The sequence below is a fragment of the Nycticebus coucang genome, chromosome 8 (assembly GCF_027406575.1).
Source record: "Nycticebus coucang isolate mNycCou1 chromosome 8, mNycCou1.pri, whole genome shotgun sequence".
Taxonomy (NCBI): domain Eukaryota; kingdom Metazoa; phylum Chordata; class Mammalia; order Primates; family Lorisidae; genus Nycticebus; species Nycticebus coucang.
In genome coordinates this window covers 118,794,892-118,816,783 of record NC_069787.1, presented here as the reverse complement: position 1 = coordinate 118,816,783, position 21,892 = coordinate 118,794,892, and the positions used below count along the sequence as shown (strand labels likewise).

Sequence of the window (21,892 nt, the reverse complement as noted above, 5' to 3'; positions counted from 1 at the left end):
GTTAGCAAGATCTTTCAGAATAACGACGAATTAACATTTCTCTAAAACAATGTCTACACATCTATGCACAGAGGCCCTTATACAAAGAGTGATTTACAAACCACGCTGACCTTTCTATGATAAATTAAAACAAATTACACACCACCTTCTGTAAATAGGTAAATAGAAAGATGCACATATATATATATGCTTAGCAACTAATAAAACACAAAATAATGATATATTTGAATTTCTCTGTTATATAGTACTATACAGTTATCACGAGAGAAAGATAGATAAGTCAAAGTCTCTGACTTAAAATTTAGTTAATTATGTACTTGAAACTCTCAGTTACCACCCACAAAACACAGGGGAATTGGAGTGAGGAAGTGGCTAGACTCTCAATAGATGTTTTCACCTTTCTTATCTTTTCCTAAATACTAATTGACATGAGGAATACTAAATAGGACACTTAGAAAAATGTGAAATCATTATGTGATTCTTGGTTTTCAAGCACACTGCAATTTACATCCTTTGACGCATTTTCTTTAAGTACTTGATGAACAAAAGCAAAAGTGGCTGCTGAATATTGCAATTTCTTGGGTTTCTGGGTGGGGCATTAGATTAAGTGACAGATAATTTCCTAATCTATGAAATAAATATGATCCTTCATGTCAGAACAACTCTGAAATAGAGCATACATATCTGAGTTCAAAATTCATGATTGCAATATGAACATTTCTGGGACATCATCACCCTAAGCTTGCTACATGGTATAATAGATTATTTGTATTTTTTTTTTTTAGGATTCTTTTTTTGTTTGTTTTTATTATTAAATCATAGCTGTGTACATTAGTGCAATCAATGGGTACAATATGCTGGTTTCATATACAATCTGAAATATTCTCATCAGACTGTTCAACGTAGCCTTCATAGCATTTTCTTAGTTATTGTATGTAGACATTTGTATTCTGCCTTTAGTAAGTTTTGCCTGTATCTTAGAATGGGTACAGGTGAAACTTACTAAAGGCAGATTATTTGTATTTTTATTGACCATATATAATAGTAAATGTATTAGAGTTATCTGGCATTACAGAAAGCAGAAAACACCAACTAAATAGATGGATTCACTCATAGTGTTACAGTCAGAATGTATGTGGGTCATCATGAAAGTTTCAAGATACAGAAAACACAAGAAACATAAAATCTGCGTGGATGGAAACAATCAAATCCCTCCTCACAGCACCAAAAAGCTGAGCTAGTTGAAATTTCACAAGTGAATCAGAAAGGATGCTGTCAATTGTGCTTCTTGGAAGTGAAATACTGAATTATTGACTCAAATAATAAACCATAACATTGTCTCAAAACTTTGGTGTGACTCACATATGTACTTGCAAAAGAAGCTTATTATAAAGAGGCAATCACAGGTAAAAGTACGAACATAAATACAGTTAGAACTCAGTGAGAACCTAGAATTTCAAGAGTTGGCAATTAATTGTTGTCTATCTATCTATCTATCTATCTATCTATCTATCTATCTATCTATCTATCTATCTCAATCATTCCTCTATAATCTCAGTATTTGCTTGGTCGTTATTTTTGCTTTCTCTAGTGGCCTTCTTAGCTTACTAATTTCTGTGTGGCTTCGAATGGCTCTCTCAACCATTTAAAATTGCATATTCCTTTAGCACAACTTCTTAACCTAATTACCTAACTCCCACTTTTGAATGAATGATCTAATTGTTCAAGTCTGCATTTTTCAGCTAGGTTTATGAGTCTTCAGTAAGTAGCGGGCAGGACATATGGTACATGTTGAATGCAGTCTTTCCTTAGACAGGGGTGTGGATGGAGCAGGCAATGAAAGGTACCTCTCGTAAACAGGCACCTTATCACAACATGCCTAAAATTCAATTGTCTTTCTTTTCTTCACATCCTTCCTCTACTGCACAATGCCTGTACTTCTCTGTATCCCCTACATTGGTAAGTGTCATCATCATTCATCTGGTCATACAATCTAAGAGGACAGCAGACGTCATTAATGTCTTTTCTTTGTCGCCTGTCCAGTCAGTTCTTGAATCCTGATGATTCATTGATTCCATGACCCAATTGCCATTCACTTGCTGTAACTTTACATATTTATTTCAATTTTTTTTTCTAAAAGTAAAAGTTCAATATAGTATCTGTATTTTCTAGACAAACACAGGCTTATTGTCATTTAGTAACTTACTGAAAGTGAACGAGACAGTAAAAAAGATAGAACTGTGTTTTTATTCTATGAATTCTGCCTCTGGCAATATCATCGTCATAGTCTCCAGTGTAGCCTACCAGGAGAGGATTTGTAACCAAGAGTGTCAGAAAAACCTAGACTTACTGTAATTATTTTATTCCTAATGCTAACTCTTTTAGGGCAAGTTACTGATTACATTTTACCTTAATCAGTTTCAAGGGTGCCAGCTAGAAAATTATAAATAAAAGAGTACTCAACTCATGTCTGTGTCATTTCCTGTCTCCCTTCCTTTTCCAGCCACGGATCCTTAACATGCTTGGTACCCAGAATGCCTGGCTCCCTCCAATGTTTGGCCTCTATAATTTAAGGGTTGTTGAACAGACCAGTTTAAATACAGCTAATCTTTTCTTGAAGAAAATTCTAGTGCTGCTGCCCAAGAAATGAAGTAAAGTAAAAGGAGCATAATTTATTGTTCTTTCTTGTATTTTATTACTTTTTATTCAGACTAATATGGAGGGAGTTTTCTCACATTTAAAAAAAATTGTAGGTAGAAGGGCATTATATCTTTTTTTTTTTCTTCTGCAATTTTGGTTTTATTCTTTCCATTAATTTCTTCCCTATCCAACTTGGGTTCTACTTCAGATTTGATTAATGTTTGCAATCTCATTTTTAATGTCTAGAATGGAACAGTCTTTTTTCTCTATAAATATTTGTTCATGGGGAAGAGTGCAAAAAGTGTAATCAGAGTAGAGCTCTTGTTAGCTTTACTTGAACAATGAGCATGTAATTCTTGCTTATTTGTACTTATGACATTGATGGCCAAAGCTATGATTTATTTGATGTTGATTCTTGGTCAGATTCATGTGGAAATCTGGTAACTGTTATATAATGCCTCACCTTTTCATTCATTTTGTAGCAATGTATTTATAGACACAGATGGAATTTCTTATACAAAATGCTTTCCGTTCAACATAACAGGACTTTGATCTCCATTACTTATTTTCTACATAAATAAAAATTGTCTTATTAATTGTCTTATTAGCCACTATTTTATACTGTACTTATACTCTTAACCTTTCATCCCGTTAACCAATTCAAAATTTGGCCTTCTCTTAGCAGTTTTTTATAACTCTATTAGGGCACATAACACATTTTGCTGTATGAATATAGTCAGTTTAATAATGTCATTTTAAAGTTCTAAGAGTACCTCTCATAGTGATGGTATGCAATAAAGCTCGATGAATATTACTGAAAATAAATGGAAATACTTTAAACTGACTGAATCTTATGTTTACGTTTCTGTTTCATGTTTTTAAAATGTTTTCCTTTGTCCCATAAATTTTTAGGTGCATTAATTGGGAATTACAAGAGGAATATAGTACACTACAACAAATCTCACTATTTTAAAGTATTTTATATTTTTTATTTATTCTGCAAAAATTAAAAATTTGACTACATTTTTTATGTTAACTATAACATAACATTGCAAACAACTTTTGTATTAGACTGTCATCTCTGTACTCCAGAAATAATACATTTTATCTCCATAGTAACTATCTTGTTTAATTCTTAGATAGTAATAAATTTGGTTCTTTTCTTTGGTTCTTAGTGGCTGAAAAAACAAGCTAAGTAAAAAAAAAAGAAATAACATTTTTAACTCACTCTCCAAAGTATAGCAATTAAAGTGAGGCTATTGCAATAAGTCAAAAAATGATGGTGGCGTCTACCAGATTGGTAGTGATAGAAAAATGAATGAATTGGAATAATTTTGAAAATGCAGCCCATTGGATTTGCGGGTTGAATGAATGTGGAATACAAGGGAAGGGAGAAATAAAGATTAACACAGGTTTTTGGCCTAAGTAACTTGAAGGAAGAAACCCATTTACTGCTATTTGAAGACTTGAGGGAAGTCTGGTTTTGATCATGTTATACATCATTGCCTATTAAATATGTCAAATTGCCAATTTTATATACATTTCTTGGGTCCAGAAGAGAGAAATAGATGGTGGATACAAATCTGGAAGCTTTCAAAAGATAGATTTTAAGTAAAGCCATCTTAAGAGATCATCTCAAGAGTAAGGTGGAAAGAGAAGAGACCATGGATTGAACCCTGAGGTCTGCTGACACTGGGAAGGTGAGGAATTGAGAAGTACTCAGCAAAGGAGACTGAGAAGGCCAGAAAAGTAGAACTGATGATTTAATGCCACATTTCAGAAGCAGAGGATGACCAACTGCTACCATTCCTGTTGATAAAATGAGATTAGGATAATCCAAAAAAGAGGGAAAGGTTTTTAATAATGCAGTTTTGCAGCAATGAGGTTGGCTATAAGAGCAGGTAAAATTATATAAGGATTGGTCATACTGATGGACACAATGGTCAGAAATGCTGGGAAGTTCTCTTTTGTTTGTTTCTGCATCTTTAGTGAAATAGGTGGTCATCTGGCAGTGAGGAGAAGTGTGCATTAGAGGTCTAGTTAGAAAGACAAAGGTGTGGAATAGGCATTTATGTATAAGAGAATGCCAATGGAATAGGGAAATGTGCCAGGATTTCTGAGTGTTTTTAAAGATCTATTTGATATCAGTGGCGTGAAGGTGAGAAGAGAAGAGGCAGCTTAGCTATTTGTTTTTCTCCAGTCTCATTTGGCTGCAAGTAAAGCAGGAAGTGGGCAGAGAGGTGGATTTAAGTACAATTAATCTGAATTCCTCTAAGGGCAGGATGAAAGTGAGAGATCATAAAATCTAAGCTGGGAAAGAAATTGAAGGGGTTTCAGTGCGAGGAATGAAGACGGCTTGACACAGAGTCTGTGCTAGGGGACTTAGGAGCTCTCAGGGGAGTCCTCTCAAGCAAACTTCAGGTCCGTATTTATTATCATAAAGCATGAAAAAGTAGTTAAAAGTTACTTATCAGATATCACCACTAAAAGGGGGGACATGGAAAATGTCAGATAGAATGTCCCCAATTTGTTTTTGAAAAACCAAAGACCTTAAGCAAGATCCCTGCCTCCAGCGATGAGAGACCTTTCCAATCTGGAGAATCTTCACCTTAACCATTAAGCCTGTGTTGACACCCCTCACATACACATTCTCTCTTGGAAGCCAGTTTTCTGATCTCCTGCATGTCCACAACTCACACGCCAGTCTCGTGACTGTTTAAGTCTCTCAAGCAGAAAGCAGAATCTATGCCACAGGTCAGGGAACAATTTTCCCTGCAAGAAATGATGGAGAGGCATGAAAAAGGTGAAAGAAACATGGTGGTGATTTTAATAGATTCTCATGTGCTCAGATACCCTCAGAAATTTGTCAAATTATTGACTTCAAGATATGAAGAGGGAATGACTTAAACAGATTCAAGCGAGTCATCAGAGGTGCACTATCAGAAATTGAATTTATAAAGAAAATATGCTTATCGATAATATACTTATCGATAATCGAAGTCTAGGGTATGCATCACAGGATGAGCAGTTGAGACATGGTGGGGAAAATACCATTATAAAAGGATGACAAGAACCAGAGTTGAAAGAGTATTGGAAGGATCCTCGGAGGATGGTGTAATGCCAATTCTAACTGGGGTGTATGAATGAAAGTGTCAGTGAGTCAGTGATACAAGAGCTGTGTTTCTTTTCTGCATACTTAGTCTCACCTACATGGTAGATACTATACTTGTTCCTTTTTCTTTAATCCATCATATCTCTTCCTCTTGGAATTTTTCCTCCATCACCTCCTGTCAAAATTCTTCCTATTCTTCAAGTTCCAAATCCTCCTTTATAATACCAGCTGGAGATACTATCTCTGCCACTGAATCCTCATACACATGTTAGTACCAATAACACAGACATGTGAATATAATCATAGTATACTATCTGGGTTTGTGACAATTGATACAGTTATGTATGAATAGACACTTTTAATGCCCACGATTATATCATATACATTATACTATATCCTCTAGCTAGCAGCGTACTTTGCACAAATATTATTTCAAAATATGTTTGAATAGGACTATCAACAAGCCTATATTATTCAAGATAAGAAGACACTAGAAAGTATTTTGCTAAGTCTAAATTTGATCATTACATAACTACTTCTTGTTTTCTCAACTTTAGATGTTATCTTTCAACCTTTTTGGAAGAGAAGTATATTCTTTTACATATGTCTGAACACAGCACCTTATTCCATATCCCTACTGGGCTGAGTTAAGAGTACTTTGTGATTATATTCCTTTCTCATATAATTTTAATTTTCTCAAGCGTTACCCTCCTTCCCTCTCCCCTTTCTTCCTTCCTTCCATCCATCCTTCCTTCCTTCTTTCTCTTCCTTCCCTCCCTCCCTCTCCCTCTCTCTTTCTATCTCTCCTTCCTTCCTTCCTGTAAAGTACCACATGATTGAGCACATCTGTTGATACATCTCTTCTAGTTTTCTTCCCCAGAGACATCTTTCCTGTCTCTCTGCTAAAATCTGGATTTGCTTTCTACAGAGTTAGATTCTGGGACTTCTCTTTGCCTCTTTTCAGGATTAGATCTCTCTTTCTGGATTCAGTGTTTGCTTTATCTTGGCTTCTCCGTATTTTTAGTGGAAAAGCAACTTTCTAAAAAGTGGTGCATGAAAAGAATAGTTTATGGCTGAAGTTTTTATCTAAAATTTATTTCTTTTCCCTTCGTACCTGATTGAGAATTTGACTAAATATAAACTTTTGAATAGAAAACAATTCACTTCAGAATTTTTAAAGCAATTTCCATTGCCTGCAAGCTCTCAAATTTGTGTTAAGAAGTGCAACACCACACTGGGTATCCAGTAGTCCAGCTACTTAGGAGTCTGGGCAAGAGGGTCACTTTAGCCCAGGAGTTTGAGTGTAGCCTGGGCAACACAGTGAGACCCCATCTCTATATTTTTTTAATAAATGTTTTTGTAAAAAGTTTAATATCATTCAGATTTCTGGTCTTTTATAAGCAAAATTTTTTTCTCCTTATGGGTATCTAGTCTGTTCCTCACACCTGTGGTTTTAAAGTTGGCATTAGTGTACCCCAGGGCAAGCATTTTTTATTTTGTACTGGTAGAGACCTTAAATTTAAAAACACAAGCATTTTCATTGATTAACTGATGACATTTGCATCTGTCATGAGCTGCATTTTATTTTCCTCCCCAACCCAAAATTTTTATATTGAAGTCTTAACCCCTGGTATTTCAGAATGTGCTTATATTTGGAGGTAGGGTCTTTAAAGAGTAATCAAGTTCAAGTGCAGTCACTAGGGTGGGCCTTAATCCAACGTGATGGGTGTATTTACAAGAAGAGGAGATCTAGGGCACAGAGAGAAAACCATGTGAAGACACAAGAAAAAAATGACCACCTATAGCTAAGGAGAGAGGCCTCAGAAAAAAATAATACTGCTTGATCTCAGACTCCTGGACTCTAGAACTGTGAGAAAACGAATGTGATGTCTAAGCCATAAGGTCTGTGGTACTTTGCTCTGGCTATCCTAGCAAACTAATATACCACCCTTCTCCATCTCTTTTTTCATTTATATTTCCTTTTCTGTCAACTCTTTTTGTTCAAACATTGCAACTCATGAATTAATCCTTAATATTTTTGTTTCTTTTCTTTTTTTTTTTTTTTTTTGCAGTTTTTGGCCAGGGCTGGGTTTGAACCCGCTGCCTCCAGCATATGAGGCCAGCACCTTACTCCTTTGAGCCACAGGCGCCACCCAATCCTTAAGTTTTTAAGTCTGTTATCTCCTATGATCCATTTGGTTACCTTTTTTGCTGTATCTACATTTTTGATACTTCGGTGCCTTTATATTCCAATGTTTCTATTGAAATTTTTACTATGCTGTCATATATTGATTTTCCAATATATTTTTTTCTTGTTCTCTGAAGTTCTTGTTACACTGATGTTAGTTCTTCTTCTATGGTAATGAATGATAATGGTAATAATACTGATTATAGATTTTAAAGTCTTTTGCCCACTTCATGGCTTAACTTTCTCTTTTAATTTTCTTTTTTGTACATCAGTCCTTTTTATTGAAAACTTTACTCAAGGGTCAAGTGGAGCCTCATTTCTGTTTATATGATATTAATGCAATATAAAACAAACAGAGGGTCTGCTTAACAACCAGGGGACTTTGCTGTACAATGGGATCGGACAGTGGCTAAGCTATCTGAGAAAGGCTGATGAATGTTAACTCTAGCGTTGTTCAGATATTTCAAAGAATTGTCTAATATCTTTCTGAAATGGGTATACCTGATGCCAGGATATTTAAAATCAAACAGTTCAAAGGATTCTCATGATTTAGCATGTAAATATTCAGGTTTTGTTGTTGTTGTTTCCTATCTTACATGAGCTTGCTGTCACAAAGATTGATAGCTATTCATTTTAATTTATTGTAAAAATTTATATCCAAGGCTGGGGCATGGTGGCTCATGCCTGTAATCCTAGTACTCTGGGAAACCCAGATGGGTGGATTACATGAGCTCAGGAGTTCGAGACCAGCCTGAAGCAGAGCAGAACACCCCATCTCTAGAAATAGCTGGGCGTTGTGGCGGGAGCTTGTAGTCTCATGTACTGGGGAGGCTGAGGCAAGAGGATCACTGGAACCCAAGAATTTGAGATTGATGTGAACTATGATGCCACAGGACTCTACCAAGCATGACAAATTGAGACTCTGTCTTAAATTTAAAAAAGAAAAAAAGGAAAAATTAATATCCAGTCGCCTATAAGTTTAACACTTTAGAAAGACTCTTTTTTCTTTTTTTTTTTTCCAAGACAGAGCCTCACTTTATGGCCCTCGGCAGTGTCATGGTGTCACAGCTCATAGCAACCTCCAACTCCCGGGCTCAGGTGATTTTCCTGCCTCAGCCTCCCTAGTAGCTGGGAATACAGGTGCACACCAGAATGCCCGGGTAATTTTTGTTGCAGTTTGGCCGGGGCCGAGTTCGAACCTGCCACCCTTGGCATATGGGGAGGGCGCCCTACCCACTGAGCAACAGGCGCTGCCCAATATTTTAAAGAGACTTTTATCAAATGCCTATGTTTTAATCTCCCACCTAAGCACTGAATTTCAACCATCTGTGCTTTAGTCCTGAGACTACCTGGTTTTTTATGGCCAGATTTTCTTGCTTCTCATAGAATCTGTTGTTTCAGCTTTCTCAAATCTTTGTATATCCCCAAAATATGTAGAGCTCAGTTTTCTCCATTTCTGTTTTCCTTTTGTTGTAGATTTATGTGATGCATTTTAGTGATGTTTCTTGAGGAGGCAGAGAAATACATAGTTTTCAATGCTCTATGCTGAAGTATAAAGAGTCACTAATCTTAAAAGAAAGTCTATCATCTCTTCCAATTCCTTTATTGAATGAGAAGCAGCTTACTAAATTTACTTTTAGGACAAATTCAACATTTATTTTCATTTTATTTTTATTTCTCTAGGTCTTAACACAATTTTCAAATTAAAATGATATCTTCATTTATTTGTGTATGGAATTTCCCTTTAATATTTAGTCTATGATCTAAAGAATTCATTCATTTCAGAAATGTAAAATTCAGTATTAAAAAGTCTATATCACAGCTAATAATTTGAACTATCATTATGATTAATTCCATAAAAGAGTTCAATAAAATTCATTTTAAAACTTTAAAATACACAAATCTGAAATCAATGAATAAACACAATTGTTATTTACTAGATGAGTTTAATTTTTGTGCGTATGTGGTTTCTTGAAATAGGAGATTAATTTATCAGTACCAATAAATAGCTTGACTGATACAATGGTTTTGTGGAATTTATAAGAATAACGAAGGGCTAATAACTGAAGCAAATCACCATGAAAGTAGCAAATAACCACATCAATCACTGGGCAAGCAACATGAACAGAAACTTTTCCAAAGAAGACAGGTAAATGACCAAAAAACACATGAAAAACTGCTCATTGTCCCGAAGTATTAGAGAAATGCAAATGAAAACCACTTTGAAATATCACCTAACACCAGTGAGAATAGCCTGCATCACAAGGTCAGAAAGCTGCAGGTGCTGGCGTTGGTACAGAGAGAGGGGCATGCTTATGCACTGTTGGTGGGATTGCAAACTAGTACAGCCTTTCTGGAAAGAGGTAAGGAGAATCCTCAAAGAACTAAAAGTAGACTTCCTAGGTGATCTCACAAACCCGTTACTAGGCATGTATCCAGAAGAAAGAAAAAAATCGTTTTACCATAAGGACATTTACACTTGAATGTTTATCACAGCTCAATTCATAATCAACCAAATGTGGAAACAACCCAAGTGCCCATCAAACCATGAATGGATTAATAAACTGTGGTTTATGTACACTGTGGAATACTATTCAGCCATAAAGAAAGATGGAGACTTTACATCTTTTGTATTTACCAGGAAGAATTTGGAGAACTTCTAAGTAAAGTATCACAAGAATGAAAAAGCGAATATCCCTGTACTTAATGCGAACATAAAACTAGTAGATGGACAACTACACACCCACATGAGAGAAAATGCAATTAAATTTAAGAATGGGTGTGAGAGGAGGTGACAGAGGGTTTGGTAAGCACCTAACGGGTACGATGTAGGAGTCTATGGCATGCCTCCTGGGTGAAGGGCTCAACTATAACTTGGACTTTACCTAACACCCCCCCCCAAAAAAAACCCTAATTTCATATATCATAGTATTAATGCTTAAAAAAAAAAAAAAGGAGCCTTTGCACCTTTTGGTGGATACAAAGTGTACCTACCTGGATGGATTTGCAGAGTATTATTCTAAGCAGATTACCTTAAGGATGGAAAAGCAAACATCCCATATACTCAACACTAATCTGAAACTTGTAGATCAACAACTACAGGCCCACATGAGAGAAAAACACAATTAAATTCAAGAAGAAGGGAGGGGGCTTGGTAAGTTCCCACATATTGGATACAGCGTATGGGTATACGGTACACTTCCTAGATAAATGACTCAACTACCATTCGGACATTACCTTACAAGCACAAATAATGTAACATAACCGTATGTACCCTCATCTTAATGCCCCCCCAAGGAATAGTGAAAATAGTAAATTACAACTTTACAATGTATTTGATACTATATTTAGTGTGAAACACTATAAAAATGAAGTATATGGTAATTAAACTAAAAGAAAGCGAAGTAGAAATGTATCCATCAGTGTATTGCAGTTTATTTAGCACCTCCACGATATTGTAGCTCCTAGTAAACAACAGATGAAGAAACTAATTTGCTCAGCTAATAAATTGAATAGCGTAACACAGGAAAATAGCTTGATTGTGGTAAAGTGAAATAATTTTTTATTCATAAAAATCATTAATAAACATTATTTACATTATGTAAGAAAAGTTGCCCTTAATATAAGTTGCCTTAAGCAGAATTCTAGATATTATAGAATTCTAGATATTATAGAATTCTAGATATTATAGAATTTCTGCAGTTTGGAAACAGATACAAATACAATGTACCTAAAAAATTACTGATATTGCATCCCAATGTATAACATGCTTCATGACATTAGTCCCATGTTCCATTTGTTGTCTGTCATTAGCAATGGATAAGTCAAGGGGCTGTGCAAAATTGTAATGAAGACAGTGCGTCTACAAGGCATTTTCATCAACCCTGCACTGGTGTCTGATGTGCTCTCAAATGATATCTCTTTCATTTTCACCAAAGTAATGTTTATCACATTCTGGAGAAAAAAATAAGCAGGTTCATCCTATTAAAAAGAGAGAAACATCTATGTTTCTATATTTTATGTTCAATCTGTGCATTCTCATTTCACAATACAATAAAATGAGAACAACCACATTATATGAAATAATAAATAAGAGTATGGGCTCCTGAGTTTGCAAATCTAGGATTGAGTCCTGGCTGAGCTCAAATGTATGTTTTTCCACCTCTAATAGCATTAGATTTTTATCTGTAAAATAAGTTTGCCAAGGGGGTGGGGTACTGAATTTTATTAAATGCTTTTTCAGTATTAACTGAAATAATCATTTTGGTTCTTGTCCTTGGTTCTGTTGATAGATCATATTGATTGATTTGCATATGTTGAAGCATCCTTGCATCTCTAGTAAGAATCCCACTTGATTATGATAAATAATCTCTTTAATACATTATTGAATTTGGTTTGCTAGTGTTTTATTGCATCTATATTTATTTTTATTTTTATTTTTTTGTAGAGACAGAGTCTCACTTTATGGCCCTCGGTAGAGTGCCGTGGCCTCACACAGCTCACAGCAACCTCCAACTCTTGGGCTTAAGCGATTCTCTTGCCTCAGCCTCCCGAGCAGCTGGGACTACAGGCACCCGCCACAACGCCCGGCTATTTTTTGGTTGCAGTTTGGCTGGGGCCGGGTTTGAACCCGCCACCCTCGGTATATGGGGCCGGCGCCCCACCGACTGAGCCACAGGCGCCGCCCTGCATCTATATTTATAAGAGATACTGACCTATAGTTTTCTTTTTTGTTATGTCTTTGTCTTGTTTTGGTATTAGGGTGATACAGGTCTCATGAAATTAGTTTGGGAGAATTGCTTCCTCTTCAATTTTTTGGAATTCTTTATGTAGGATTAATATTAATTTTTCTTTGAATGGCTGGTAGAATTCTTCAGTGAAGCCATCAAGTCCTGGGCTTTTCTTTAATGGGAGAGTTTACTACTGTTTCTATATTGTTTTATTATATTATATTACTTTATATATATATTTATTATATTACTGTTTTCTATATTGGTTTATTCAGGTTTTAGATTTCTTCCTGGTTCAAGTTTGGCAGGTCATACATGTCTAGGAATTTATCCATTTCTTCTAGGCTTTCCCATTTATTGGCATATAGTACCTCAGAATATCCTCTAAAATCCTGTGGATTTCTGCAGTATCTGTTGTAATGTCTCCTTTTTCATCTTTGACTTTATTTCTTTATGGCCAATAACTCTCAGGCCTTGGCCATAAAGAGCCAATCTCTTTTCAGGTTATTTTCTCAATCTTGTAAGCATGCTTTCTTTCTTTTCTTTTTTCTTTCTTTCTTTCTTTTCATTTTTCTTTCTTTCTTTCTTTTTTTTTTTTTCTTCTTCTGATTGAATATTTTTGAATAGCCTTTCTTTTAGCTCACAAATTCTTTCTTCTTCTTGGTCAATTCTGCTGTTGAGAGATGTTGATGTCACTTTGTCAATTGAATTTTTTAGCTCCAGAATTTCTTTTTTATTATTATTTCACTCTTTGCTAAATTTCTCTGATAGGCTTGTGAATTTCACTTTTGTTTTGTCTTGAATTTCAAAGAGCTTCTTTAGGATAAGTATTTTGAATTCTTTGAAAGGTCACCTGTCTCCTATTGGACTGGTCACTCATACCTATTTAGTTCATTTGATGAGTTCACACTTTGTAGAATGATCACTCATATGATTTGGTTCACCTGCTGCATGTTCTTGGTGCTTATAAGGCAGTGATGCCTGCAGATTCCTGGTGTTACCACTTTGGTGGACTTGACTAAGACATAAGAGAACTCCCTGGATTTCCATTTAAAGTCTCTCACTCTCGTCCCTCACTCTCCATGCTGGGCTACTGGAGTTGGAGGAGGAGTGACAGAGGACTCCTTCATGGCCACCAGCAACAGGTCACACCTGAAGCCAAATCCAGGCAAACCCAAAACCCATGATGACTGTTGCCTGGCTACCTATGTTTTTTTTTTTTGTTTGTTTGTTGTTTGTTTTTGAAACTTGAGGGCTCATTTGTCACCAGGTGGTAAATTCTGCCAGGACTGGGTCCTTTCCTTTAGGGCAGCACATTTCCTTCTGCCCAGGTAGGTCTAGATAGACCTTTTAAGAATTAAGACCTGGATTCAAGGGCTTCAGGGGTTTGCTTGGTACTTTATTTCTCCATGGCTGGTGCCCAAGTTACATAACAGAGCCCTCTGAGCTCTTCCCTTTCCTTTCCCCATGTGGGAGAAGATTCCCTAAGCTGTATTGCCTGTGATTGGGATGTGCCTGTGAGAGGTGACAGAGGCCCTGGCTTGGCTGCCACTGCTGGTGTCTTATTGGGCCATTACATCCAAAGTTCACTGGCTTCAAGTCAGCACAGCAACAGGAATTGCCCAAGAACTACCGCAGCCTTTGTGGACTGACAGCCTTACAAATTATTTCAGCCCCCAGGAGGCTAAAATTTTGTCAGCTGGTTGTGGGGCTAGCCAGAACTCAAGTTTTGGTGTGCAGGATTTCTCTTTGGCTGGGCTAGTCTAAATGCTCCCTCCTTTGTCACCAGCAGAATCCTGCCCGGTGCTGTGGTCTGCAGTGCCAGGAGGGCCCTGGGTTTCAATGCAATGTCTCCTAATCACTTCCCCAGTTGGTGTTCTGGAGCAACAGTGCCAGGGGATGGTGAAGGAGTGGTGTACGCATTGCAAAATTGTCCTTTCTACCCTCTTTCGTGTGTCTTTCCTTGATACAATGGTAAAGCCATATAGTATGATCACTCATGATTTGGTTTATCTGAAAATGCTGGATTGCATGGATAGTTCTTGAATTTGGTCTTCGTGTGGAGGGACAGTCACTGGAGGTTTCTATTGGCCACCTCGCTCCACCCACTCTCCTCTCTTGTGTTTTAGAAATTCCTCTCCCACCTTCCTTCAAATTCCCACTAACCTACTCTATTATTTAGATGGATTGAGGATGTTTCTTTTACTTCAATACTGAGATTCCCAGCTAAACAGAAAGGACAAAAACTGATTAATAATTATATACTTGATATGCCTGACAACATAAGAGAAGATTAAATATTTACTAAATTAACTATAAAATAGAACATTTGTAATTGGTTAAACTTGCAGTGAGGAAATAATTTACCATTTCAGTCATGCTTTTTACAACAATAAACATATGAAGAATGATTAACTTTGATTCAAATCTTACTCAGTAATAAATTATAGCAAGGTTTAAAAGATAAACATTTGAAAAAATGTATTAGTTCTGCTTTAATAAAACAACTCTAAAATCTTTAGTCCCTACATACGAATTTTAGTTGTTATTATATGACATTATTACTTTAATTTGTAACAAATGAATATTCTCTCAAATTTCTGAGGAAGAAAATAAATTCTATTAAATGAAAGAAAGGTAAAACTATGACGTTTTTCATTCCTCTTGGAAAAGGGAAGAGTACATTTCTATACAGAGCACTGTCATCTTCGAAAAGATTCTGTACACTGGATTTTAGCATATGAAGTTGAGAGAGCTCAGGAAGTTGCACCTCAGAATATGACTCTTTGGTATAAAGAGTATTTTGAATTAAAGGCCTTTAGAGATCAACAGGCCTTAGTAGGTGCTTTCTCTCTATCTGCATAACCAGATGGACCCATCAAAAAAACAACTAACTTCCCTTCCCCTCCCTGTTATCTCAATATATTGCAGGTAAGAAAATAAAGAATGTAACCAAATCACTTTAAAAATAATACCTGTCTCCAGGTTAATTTAATTTGCAAAGAGTCATTTACAGACTAATCTGTTTCTTACATCCATTCATCCTCCCTAGCAACTATTTGTTGTCCCTAAACAGACTTACCTATATTCCTTATCATCCCCCACAAAAGGTGGGTATACAAATATCTGGGTCCCCTTGCATATTAGTTAATCACTCTGTGGTTCTTCCCATCTACACAGTAAATAAACCTCTTCCTCTTGTTAATAGGCCTTAATTATGAGTTAATCTTTCAGAAAACTTTCTGGGAGAAAGGGAAAGTTTCCCCTTACCCCCACAAAGTTAGTTTCAAGATATTATATTTCCAAGTTTATTTTCATTAGAGGTTCAGTATATTGTTATGCAAAAAACAAGAGATGTATTCTCTTTACAAAAGTCGACATATTATTTGTAAATACTTTAATGTTTTATTTGAATATTATCACTTTCCATTTATTCATTCATAATCTGATTAAGCAATTATTTATTTTAAGTAGAAAACACTAGTATAGGTACCATGAGGGAATACAGAAAAATAAATTAGCAGCTACTAACTTCAAAAAGGAATAAAATTAAGTGTTACTTCAATTAAATAAAGTTCTTACCGATAAACAAAGGAAGAGAAGATGTTTGGCAGTTCAGTCTTGGAGAATGAAAAAAATAATATTCAGCCGAAAGTTGCTAGTTAACCAAAGTCATAATACAGTTTGGGCACAATTGGTTTTGTTAAGTTTTATCATTTGTTTCCAGAAATGTAATTTTAAGTTGATCAGTGGTAGATTTTGGAGGAAAACAGAAATGGATCTTAAATCCATAATAATTGGTAACATTGAGGAGAAAAACAAGCAAACAGAACAGATAAAACTGAGTTGGACCTAGTAAAACTAGACCTAAGTAAAATTGGAAACAATAAATTCCAAACTTTACATTTTTGCCAAATCATATTGCTGCTCCTACTTTATCATTCCTAGTGTACATTTAACAGCCAATTAACCTTGGAGGAAACATGGGGAGAGAATAATGTTATCAGGAGCTCTGTAGGTCAGCGGCAGATCTAAAGGGTAATACCCACAAGCAGAGCAGAGTCTGTGGAGGATGAAACCTATATCTTGTGTGGCAAGTTCTGAGTAGACTTCACAATACCTTTGGGGAGGCCTGATAGACTATGCTGAATCATCTAAAAGCTTGATATAAAATTGAAATTTTCCTGTATGAAGTGCCCAGAAATTTAAGGGTCTGAAACATTATCAGTCCTGGCTGTTTTATTAGCAAGCTCTCATCCTTTTCACCGTTATGTTTCAATCCCTGTGGAATATAACAAGAAAAAAGTCTTATTCTGATTATTTCAGTTTGTAATATTCTCTAACACTTGCTATTACTTTATTTATTTATTTATTTATTTGTGTTTTTTTGAGACAGACTGAGACCCCGTTTCTCCTATTACTCTTTTTTAAAAAGAGGATATGAGGGCTCAGGCTCTGAACTTTTATAAGCAAGCAAGAATATTTAAATAGTATTTATTAGTATTCTGTTTTCATTATATGCATGAGAGGTGATTTGGGTTTCCTATTTATGATCTAATGTATAAGTGAATTCCTAAGAATTAATGCATTAAATGTAATGGTAGTTAATTAAGAGAAAAACATTAAGAAAATTAATTGACACATAGATATTGTAAAATCACAAGACTGATAACACCAATTAACAAAGGGTTGACATATTGGTCTGAGCTGAGGATAGTATCAGAGATGTGCTACCAATTTAACAGGATGTGCTCAGCCAGAGGCCTCAGCAAGATTTGACTGGATAGGCTCTTTCCCTCTGTATACCTTCAACTTGGCTTCTAAAATGTTCTGTCGAAGCTGACATTAGGCAATCATATAAATGATAGATGGCTTCAGGAAAGCAAAACCAGCTGTCACTTTTCATCTTGTGACTATGAAAGCAGAAGGAGAGATGTTTGCTTTCTTTTTTATTTCTGTTAATGTCATAATGACTCATGGGACCTGTTCTTCTGTTTGTTTTGACCTCTGGGTCAGTTGCATCTTTTCTGCGAAGTTGCTCAAGCTGGTTATTTTTCTGCTATTGGTAAGAAAGGAAGGGGCAGATCTAACTTAGACGGGCAGTTTTTGTATTAATCAGGGTCTCTGGGTTTGTTTGGCTGTGTTTGATCAGTAACGATGGGGTCACAAAGTCTCTAAATTTTTTAAATAATTTATTTATAAATATATGTTTAAAAATTAAACATAATTTTAATATTAACTAGAAGTATATCCTTCCCATTATATGTCCAGAAATCAGACATATGTTCCAATATTGAAGACATTAACTATAGGATAATGACATATTTTATAATAAATAATTATTCGGTTATAAATTTTTGATTAGGTATAATTGTTTAATGAAAAAGTATACCCATTAAAGATTTCAGTAACAAACTCATGATTGTGTATGTTATACTTAAATTATTAGATAAAATTAAATAATATTCAAATAATCAAGTCAGGAAAGTAGAATCATTATAGTAATTAAATAGTTTGGTAGCTAATTATATTGGCCCACAAAATAATCTTTATTTGACAATTTTTCAATTCTGTTTTTTATATGATCTTAACAAACTTGTGGATTTTGAACTATTTGTTAATGGAGGCAGAGTTTGAACTCATCAGTTTTATTAATATGTAACCTTAGTAATAATCTGATTAAAACAGATGTGTATTAGAAGCCAAACAGCCATCAGTCCTTCTACTTCCTTTTCTGAGATTTTACAATTTATTCATCTAAATACTCCGAACCATCTTTCCTTTGGAATATGTTTATGCTGAACCTGATCAACAACCAATATTTCTTTTAATAAACTGGTCTTGCTAATATCAGTCCATTTGTTCCTAACCTTGTTTTTGCATAAATTCAATTATTTTGAAGCCATGCTAGAGAGATTTTTGTGTGTATTTCCTTGGAATGCTTAACATTCTTTGCTTTAGATCATTAATGTCACAAACACTTGATTTTTGGCAATTCTTTTCCCTTTGAGTTCACAATGTCCCTTTTTCATATTGTAAAAAAGAGAACTACAGGTTACCAGCCTTATGTTAGAAATTTTAGTAAGGTTGTCAGTTTTCTTTCGCAAGTCTTGGGGCTTGGTTTTAGACAGCTGGCCCTATAGTCTTTGAAATTGGTCTGCTTCTTCTGAAAGGTCTTCAGACATTGCGCATACAAAAGCAGTAGAGAAAAATCAATTCGGCTTTCTTTTGCAATGTGCTGCCTTCTGCTGGTAACTCCACTTAAAGCAAGTGACTATCACATTTGAAGACAAACATTAAATGCTGAAAGAAATTTGAGAAATATTTCTCACATTTGTTCACTTGTGGACGGTCAAGAATACCTTTGATACCTACAAAGATTCTTTGACTAGATATTGAAAAATTCTTTCTTAAAAATTCAAACCCTCTGGTTTAAGTTTTGGCTTCATTGCTATGCCCAATTATAAGGCACAATGTTCATAATATGCATTTAAATTTTCATAATTATGTAAACAAAATGCAGTCAATCCCTTATATACACGGGTCCTGTATTTGTGGAATCAACCAATTGCAAATTGAAAAACTTGTATTTGTAGTGAACAATGTACAGACTATGTTTGTCATTATTTCCTGACCTAAACAATAAAGCATGACAAATATTTACATAGAATTTAATTGGATATGATATTATAAATAATCTAGAAATTATTAAAGTATAGTGATGTGCTGCACAATTATGTTTCAGTCAACAATGGACCACATACAAAATGGACATATAAAATTATGATAGACTTAAAAAATTTCCGTGGCTGAAGACATTACGTTTCCATGTTTAAAAATGTTCAAGTACAGCACTTGGGAGGCTGAGGCAGGTAGATTGCCTGAGCTCACAGGTTTGAGACCAGCATGAGCCAGAGCAAGACTCCGTCTCTAAAAAGCAGCCAGGCATTGTGGTGGGTACCTGTAGTCCCAGCTACTTGGGAGGCTGAGGCAAGAGAATTGCTTGAGCCCACGAGTTTGAGATTACTGTGAGCTAAGACACCACGGCACTCTACCACGGGGGACCAAATAAGATTCTGTCTCGAAAAAAAAAAAAATGTTCAAATACACAAATGATCACCATTTTCTTACAATTTTCTACAGCATTTGGTATAGTAATATGCTGTACAAATTTGTGTCCAAAGTGCAATAGGCTATACCATACAGCCTAGGTTTCTGGAAGTATGCTTTACGACATTTGCACAATAGCAAAATCACCTAACAATTCATTTATCTGACTGTATCCCTATGGTTAAGTGGCACATAACTGTATAGGGAAGGAGTGTGCAAAGTTACATGCAAATATTATGGCATTTTATAAGAAGAACTTGAGTATCTGTGAATTTGGGTATCTGAAGGAGGTTCTAGAACCAATAGCCCACAGATACCAAGGCATAACCGTACTTACAAATTCTGCTGGAGGACTTGAATACAAAGGAATTGATCTATAGATCTCAGCTCAAAAAATACTAATCAGTTCTTACACTACCATTTCATAAGTGAGAAAACTAAGTCCAAAGAGATGAGAGTGGACTGTACAGGAACACTAGAGTTATAGGCAGAAGTCTTGGTAGAAAAATAATGTGTGTGTCTCTGTGTGTGAAATATATGTGACTGTATGTGCATGTAACATGATTGTTACCACATGGTTTCCTTTGCTTTTGATCTTGAAACAAGTTACTGGACTTTATTTATAAAGGTTGTGGTTATAATGAGTCTTTGAACGCTACTTGGGAAAATGGCATTGGAATTAATCATGATGTTTGTGTTTATTCTTTTCTTATTTATTTAACAATTCAATCGCCTATTCAAACGTGGAAGGCTAAAAACCTATTTCATTGCCAAAAATGAAAAAAGCAACAACATACCACCTAATTCATGGATGAATTGTGCATAATGTAGAAGATAAAGTGAAGCATGTGGAATAGGTAATAACAAACAAAATCAAATATACTGCTGATTAATAATATTATAGCTTAGAGATTTTAGGAACTTCAATTATGTCAATAATATCAACCTGTTCATCATTTAAGTAAGTGTACCAAGAGATAGTTATCTATAGACACCCTTTATAACCTACAAATATTGGCATTTAAATTTTAGGCAAATCAAGGAATGACCAACAATGGAATCTAGATCAGGCTTGCAGTATCTTTGTCAGAGCAACTTCTAATTATAATGAGTTACCATAGCTATTTAATGTGCTGCCTCCTCTCTCAGGTCATAACCGTGCAGTTTATTTTTGTAAAGAAGTGATAACTTCTAAAATCTGTTCATGGCACATTAAATGAATGCACACACACAGCCCTCAGCTAGATCGTTTTGACAAAATATCAATTTATTTAAAGATGTTAGTTTTGAGGTATTTGTTTCTAATTCTAAATATTTTTGTTTTCTCAAATAAAGCGAGCTTAGACATTTTCTAAACAACATTGAAAGACATAGTAAAACTTTAATTTATTAGATATCATATAACTTTTATCACCTTAGCTTATGCTGGGTGACAGTTTTCTGGAAACCACAAGGAGGCAGACTAAGAACAGATGAAAGAAAATAACCTTCGATCCGTAGTCACTTTTAACTGGTTAAAAGTTACATTCAAACTGAATGGATCTGGTTTTATTCATTTTCTTTCTACTGATTTCATCTTGTTTTCTTCTGACTGTGAAAGCAATTTCACTGTTAGTTTGCACGGTATTGAAAAACCTAGAGCTAAAAGTCTACAGTTATTTAACTGCTCCCCTCTTTTCTCTTATTTTCTTCAAAGGAACTAATAGAAGAAAAACTGTGTTGAAGTAATATACTTCACTGAAGGAGTAAATTGCCATCATTTTCAATCCATTACTTTTCATTGACTTATTTTATCTTATTTCCAAAAGAAAATGATATTAGTAATTCATTTGTGTTGATACCTATTGTATGCTTCAGTGTATTATCAATAAATGTTTGATCATTCTTGCACTATTTTTAGGCTGATTATGTCCTAGTAGTTTGGTTGGAACTTTTAATTATCTTTCTATATGTATTCAAAGAAAATTTGGTTGGTTGAGAAAATATTTGCTAACAAGAGCTACTTTTGTCAGGGAAGTGTTATATTTGTATGGGCTCATATATTTAGAAATAATAATCACTGTGTAACAATTATGAGACTAAACTGTTAAAATTATGAATTAGTCAAGTACG

At 35.1% G+C, this 21,892-nt stretch overlaps 1 long non-coding RNA gene across 1 annotated transcript; it reads left to right on the top strand.

Annotated features, from left to right (window-relative positions):
• The first annotated feature begins 17,609 nt into the window (after nt 1-17,609).
• Nucleotides 17,610-21,652, top strand: LOC128591811 (uncharacterized). The gene is made up of 3 exons (XR_008381664.1): nt 17,610-17,735; nt 20,531-20,637; nt 21,477-21,652. It is a non-coding gene; the product is annotated as an uncharacterized LOC128591811 (long non-coding RNA).
• The last annotated feature ends 240 nt before the right edge of the window (nt 21,653-21,892 follow it).